The sequence below is a fragment of the Marmota flaviventris genome, chromosome X (assembly GCF_047511675.1).
Source record: "Marmota flaviventris isolate mMarFla1 chromosome X, mMarFla1.hap1, whole genome shotgun sequence".
Lineage (NCBI taxonomy): Eukaryota > Metazoa > Chordata > Mammalia > Rodentia > Sciuridae > Marmota > Marmota flaviventris.
Window position 1 is genome coordinate 36831925 of NC_092518.1, and position 6753 is coordinate 36838677.

The window sequence follows — 6753 nt, forward strand, 5'->3', positions numbered from 1 at the left end:
GAGGCACTGGGTTCGATCCTCAGCACCACATAAAAAATAAATAAAGTTATTGTGTCCACCTACAGCAAAAATATTTTTTAAATGTGTGGAGAAAAATAAACCAGGGAAGAGGAGTAAAGGAGTGTTGGGAGGAGAGAGGGAAGAGGTTGCAATTTTAATAGGATTGTAAGAAAAATCTCCCCTGAAAGACATGAAGGATCAAATCATGTGGCTATGGGAATTATTATAGACCTGGCAGAAGAAACAGCCAGTGCAAAGGCTCTGCACAAGAGGCAGAGCTGGTCTGTTTGAGGAGCCTGTGTATTAGGAACACAATGAACAGGGTAGAACAGCAGACGAGAGAGAGATGTACCAGGAATATCATCATGTAAGCCTTAGGGGCCATAGTAAAGACTTGGGCTCTTTTAATTTTAATTTTATTCTTTGTAGTACTAGGGATTGAACCCAAGGCCTTACACATACTAGGCAAATGTTCTATTGATGAGATATACCCCAGCCCTTTCTATTTTATTTTGAGATAGGGTCTTGCTAAGTTGCCCAGGACACCCTCAAATTGCTCATCTCCTGCCTCAGTCTCCCAATTAGCTGCAAAATATAGGCACCCAGTTTGACTTTAGCTTTTTTTCCTGAATGGGGTGGCAGTCTTGAGCTAAGGGGCTTGAGCTAAGGAGTAACTCCTGTCTTCACATTTCTCCTATTATCTTCCTCCTCCAGCACCACCCATTCTAAGTTTCAGGATAAGGACCTGGTGTCACCTAGGTCTCCGTGACTGCTTCCCCTTTCACAGCATATCTGTGCTTTAAGTCTGTGTTTTATGATGGTAGAAGGGGGAGAAGCTTAATTACAGAATGTTTGAGAATCTGAGAATATGGGAGAGGTATTTTCCAAGAGTTTTGTGGGTTGCTTAAGGTCTCTTTGCAGAACAGAAAGAAAAAATACTAGAAGCTATGAGGTAAAAAGAGGGAGCTGACCCAGGAGGCTCTGAGGATGTTAAGAAACAGGGAAACCCAGTGAAAAGACCAAAGAATTAATATCTAAAATGTGTTTATCACTGTCCCATCCATTCAGTATTTCAGGGCCTCAGGCAGGACAGATGGTGTTAGTCCTGTTGGGCGAGGAAGAAACAGGCACAGAAAGATTCTGTGATTTTCTACTAGCACACAAGTCTGGACAGAAGTGGCACTAAAATACAAGTAGAGACTCCTAAGCCTTGTGCTCCCAATGGCACTCTGTAAGTGCATAGGACTAGAAGATTTTGAAAGGGAAAGTGAAGGCAGCCATCTTTGAAAGGAAAGATGGGGCCTTGTGTTCTCACACACAAATTTCTTTCTAATATGACTTGGCAAGAACAAAGTGTTGAGAGTGGTATATGCTCTCAACTGTAGGGCAGATCCCTTGCTCTTCTTTGCATGACTCATTCAGCATGTGCTTACAAGAAATTCCTCCTGAGTTCTGGAAATTATATTTACCCCATAATCTGTGGTCTACAGGCAGGAGTTATTCGCTTATGGGAATGAGCCCTGAGCACCTTTCTTAATGGAAGCTATGGGGATGATTTCCCACCAGAGGAGGAGCAAGTTGGCTGGTCCAGGGTGGCTTTAGACTAGATGCAGTTGATGTTGGAACCTGAACCCTGGAGCCTGGGCCCGTTGTTCCTAATTATCCTTCCTAGCAGGTTCAACTTCTCAAAATCCCTCTTATACTGAGACTCCTATCTTCTACACACTCCCTTATTTCCTCCCAAAACTTGGAAGTTGGAAAGCAAAGAGAATTAGAGGAGAAGCTGTTGCTTGAGAAACTGAGTTTCTGATGTTTGGTAAAATCAGTCCCTCTTCCCAGTAAGCCAGGACTCCTTGACATGGTGTCCCTGTTTCTTTTCCCTCCACTAGCCACTTTTAGGCTTCTCATGTTTTATTTTCTGGAGAGGTATAATAAAAAGGTATCTTTCTGCTATTTTATCACCATTGTACATTTAGTTACCATTTTTTTTGAGAATCTGCTATGACATGTCAAGAACTACATTAAGTATGTATAGTAAGTATATATTTATCAAAAACTGTGAAGAGTTGAGATTTTGCCCTACATCCAAGCTAATTTCCTGAATTCCAATAGAAGACACAAAGTTCCTGAGTCAGAAACAAAGAACAGTTCACAACAACACCAGTAACCAAAACTTCATTTGTTTGTTTTCCAAATTCCAATTTCCAAGAGGAGATGTAAGAAGCACAAGTGAAGCCTATTCACATGGTGGCTTGTATTACAGAAGAGAAGCTCCAAGCTTAAGGAACCCGAATCTTTTATAATGGGCAGTAAGTGTACCCAACCTCTGCCCCAGAAAGAAACATTGCTACATCAGACAGCAAACAAATGGGCTCTCTGCTCTGGACAGAGACACTACCTCTACTTTCCATGATTTTCTTTGTATAAAGCATCCTTGAAAAGACAGTCTGGAATAAAAGCTCTATTTTTTTTTTTTGTGAGATTTAGCTCATAAGACCTACAGATATACAAGAGACCACAGAGAATCATCTCCTAACACTGTTTTCCCCACATCAGTGGAAATAGGCATTGCTTTGCCATTTTTTTAGATTAGAAAAATGAGGCTCAGAAAGCTAATGTGTCTAGGAGTCTACAATTTAGGAGGCAAGGTTTAGGTGAGTCTAGAACCTGAGCTGCATACTTAAGGACCTAGAGCTGATGACTGTAAGGCATTCAGTGTCACAGGACACAGCCTTGTCTCTGAAAAATTTACAACTGGGGAATTGAAACATGCCTTCCACATTTCTGAGAAGTGTGGTGAGCCAGGGTGGGAGCCTGAACTAACCTCTAACAAAGACTATCCAGCAGAATAGGCCTCCTCCAATAATATTTCTCTCTCACACATGAACAAATTTCTAGCAGATAGAATTTCTTATAAATTGTTCTCCCTTTGCTTGCTTGCTAGAAATCAACAAAATAGAGTCAATCCTCTGTATCTGTGGGTTCCAAATATGAGAATTCAATCAACTGCGGATTGAAAATACTTGAAAAAAATGTGTTTATACTGGAAATGTACTATCTTCTTGTTATTATTCCCTAAACAACACAGCTACTATTTGTGTACTGTTTACACTATATTAGGTATTATATGTAATCTAGAGATGATTTAAAGTATATGGGAGGATGTGCTTAGATTCTATGCAAATACTTTGCTCTTTATATAATGGACTAAGGGACTTGAGCATTTGGGGATTTTGGTACCTGTTGGGAGTCCTGGAACCAATCCCCCAATGGATATCCAGGGACAAATGTAAAGGAATGCATAAATCAAATGTTAAGAGAAAGCAGTTGTCTTTTTTTTTTTTTTTTTTTTGGTGGTGGTGCTGGGGATGGAACCCAAGGCCTTGTGCATGATAAGGCAAGTTTTCTACCACTGAGCTAAGCTACACTCCCACTCCCCAGTTCTTTTTTTTTTTTTCAGAGATATGTTTGCTCCTGGCTGTGATTTTTTTTAAGGTACTGGAAATTGAATCCAGGGATGCTCTATCACTGAACTATATCCTCAGTCACTTTTTATTTTGAAATAGCGTCTCGCTAAATTGCACACGCTGGCCTCAAATTTGCAATCCTTCTACCTTAGCCTCCCAATCACTGGGATTGCAGGTGTTCAACAGTGTGCTCAGCTGGCTATGCTTTTAAAATTATGACTTAGAATATACTTGAATTTTGGGTTAGTGTAGTCATTCCAGGTTGCTGTAATTAAATATTCCTTATTTCGTGTCTTTCCACAAAAAGCAGCCTGATTATAGGGATTCCTTTGTCTCATCCAGCCACAGAATCTCTCATGGGAGCTCAAGTTAGAATGTGACTTGTCACGTTTGGGGGTTTGAGAAACAAGAAGTGAATCTGTTTGGCTGAGGCAGAGCAGCTGTGGAGACGGGAAGAGGATGACTAGACAGACAGGTATGAAATGGGGAACAGGCCCCAGGAGGCCTTAAATGCCAGGGAAGATTGTATTCTGAGCAAACAGACAACCAATGAACAATGGGGGCTAGGAATGACTTGATAAAAGCAATGTATTAGGAAGCTGCTCTTAACACAACAGCAGCCATGATGGGAATGGATTCCAGTGAAGAGTGCCTAGATACTGTGCTTCTCCATCCTCATTGCATGTTATAATCTCTGATGCCCCTGCTCTACTCCAGGCCAATCACATTGATATCTCTGGGAGTGGCGGCCTTTTCCAAAGCCCTCCAGATGAATGATTGTTAATGTGTATGGGGTTCTTTTTGGGCTGAAGAAAATATTCTGGAATTAGATGATAGCAATGGTTGAGGAACTTTGTGAAAAACTGCTCAGTTGTACACTTTAAAAGGGTGAATTTTATGCTATGTAAATTATATCTCAAAGAAGGGGTGGGGGAGAGAAGGGTCACCTGTGAGGAACAGTATAGAGGAAAACTGGCCAGCAATCTACCATTTAATATCTGATTGGTTATGAATGAAGAGGAAAAGAAAAAAAGGAAGGTAAAGATTTAAGTCAATGTTTTGAGCCTCAGTAACTGGAGAAATGCAGATTTGGTAGGGGAAGGGGAAAACAGCTAGAGGTGTTGGTTACTAGCTACTGCAAAGAATTTCAGATGTTCAGCAGGCAACTGCATGTTGAAATAAAAGCTATACACAGTGACCATGAGATGGGAAGCAGGATATACAGCAACAATGAAGACCAGATGGCTCCTTAGAGACCATTTCTTATCCTGTTTGCCACTTACAGCTGTGTAAGTTCCAACAAGCTACTTCACCTCTCTGAACCTGTTTTCATATCTGTGAAATGTGGTTAATAATACCTGCCCTGCTTATCTCATAAAGTTGTTGTATGAATGAAATGAACACTAAAAGCTTGGAAAACTAGCCAGGCATGGTAGTGCACATGTATAATCCCAGTGGCTCAGAAGGCTGAGGCAGGAGGATCTCAAGTTCAAAGCCAGCCTCAGCAATTTACTGAGGCCCTCAGCAACTTAGTGAAACCCTGTCTCAGACTTTAAAAAATATATAATGGGTTGGGTATATGACTCAGTGGTTAAGCACCCCTGGGTTCAATCTCTGGTACAGAAAAAAAAACAGAGTTTGGAAAACAATAAAGTGTAACAGAATTGTAAGGTATAGGACATACACAGTCACATGATTTTCAATAAAGACACAAAAATAGTTCAATATGGGGGAGTCTTGTCACTAAATGGGGATGGAAAAACTGGATATACATATGAAACAAATATTAATCTTGACCATCTATCCCATACCATGTAAACATAAAATGTGGGTTCTTTCACATGTCACTACTTGTGGAAACATTAAATGTTCTTCACTGAGTAAAACTGTTTACCATTGAGTCCAGCGCAGTGGCACACACCTGAAATCCCAGCAGCTAGAGAGGCTGAGGCAGGAGGATTGCAAGTTCAAAGCCAGCCTCAGTAATGACGAGGTGCTAAGCAACTCAGTGAGACCCTGTCTTTAAATAAAATACAAAATAGGGCTGGGTATGTGGCTCAGTGGTTGAGTGCCCCTGAGTTCAATCCCTAGTACCAAAAAAAAATGTTGAATGGTGTTAATGCTATGAATTGGTTTTGCTGAGCTAAGGCAACTGTAAATCTTTGGCTCTATAAATCTCTGCAATTACTATCATTGTCTTACATTGTCAACAAGGGATATTAAGTATTTCTTTATCTCTTTATGGTGATGCTGGGAATATGAACTCAGGGCCTCATGCATGCTAGGCAAGCACTCTACCACTGAGCTACACCCCCAGCCCCTAAAGATTGATTTCTTTACCTAATTTGTCAGGCTGACCAAGTACTAACGAAACAGCTGATTAAAAAATTAGCTTTAAAAAAAATCAAGCAGATAAGATTAGCTCCCTGTATCTCAGTTAGATGGGGAGAGGAGAAACTTCTCTATGGCTGGAGATTTAAAGTAAGTTAACACTAACTCTAGGTCAAAATCCTGACTGAACAAAAAAATTAAAATCCATTGGTGATTTGGCTCCAGGTGACACGTTTTGGAGGCCAGCTTTGGAGGTGCACTCACATGTTGAGGTGGAAGGCAGCCTTTGGCTCCTGTCAGGAGTGTAGCTCTTCACAGGAACAGAAGTAAAGGCCTCTCCTATATAAGTTGCACTCTTTAAGATGGCAACCAGGCCTCTAGATGGGCGTCCAAAATGGCACCCTAAAGTTGGGAAATCCTTCACATGCCAGGCATTGAGGAGGATGGATCGTCTGAGGCATAGCTTTTGCCATTCTCCTCTCCTTTCCTGAGGATTCCTCTCTGAGAGGGCCAGGCAGGAGATGGGGCTGGAAGAGGCAGGAAAACTCAATAAGCAACTTATTAGAATATATCAGTGAGGGGCTGGGGCTGTAGCTCCGTGGTTGAGCGCTTGCCTCGCATGTATGAGGAACTGGGTTCAATCCTCAGCATCACATAAAATAAATAAATAAAACATATATATAAAGAATATAAAAGTGAAAGGGAATTGCTAATATGAAAATATTAGCAATGGAAAATATGAAACAGGAATGAGGTAAGGGTTTCACTGTTGCTCTCCTATTCCTACTCAGCTCTGGCAATTGAGAGTTAATCTCACAACATTTTGTCTGTATTTTCTGTATTAGTTTCCTGGGGCTGCCATAACAAAGTACCACAAACACAGTGACTTAAAATAACAGAAATTGATTGTTGCAGAGTTCTGAGGGAGAAATCTGAAATTGAGGTGTTGGCAGGG

General features: G+C 41.0%; 1 non-coding gene across 1 annotated transcript; it reads right to left on the reverse strand.

Moving 5' to 3' along the window:
• Positions 1–5709: 5709 nt before the first annotated feature.
• Positions 5710–5782, reverse strand: Trnaa-agc (transfer RNA alanine (anticodon AGC)). The gene has a single exon. It is a non-coding gene; the product is annotated as a tRNA-Ala (tRNA).
• Positions 5783–6753: the final 971 nt, after the last annotated feature.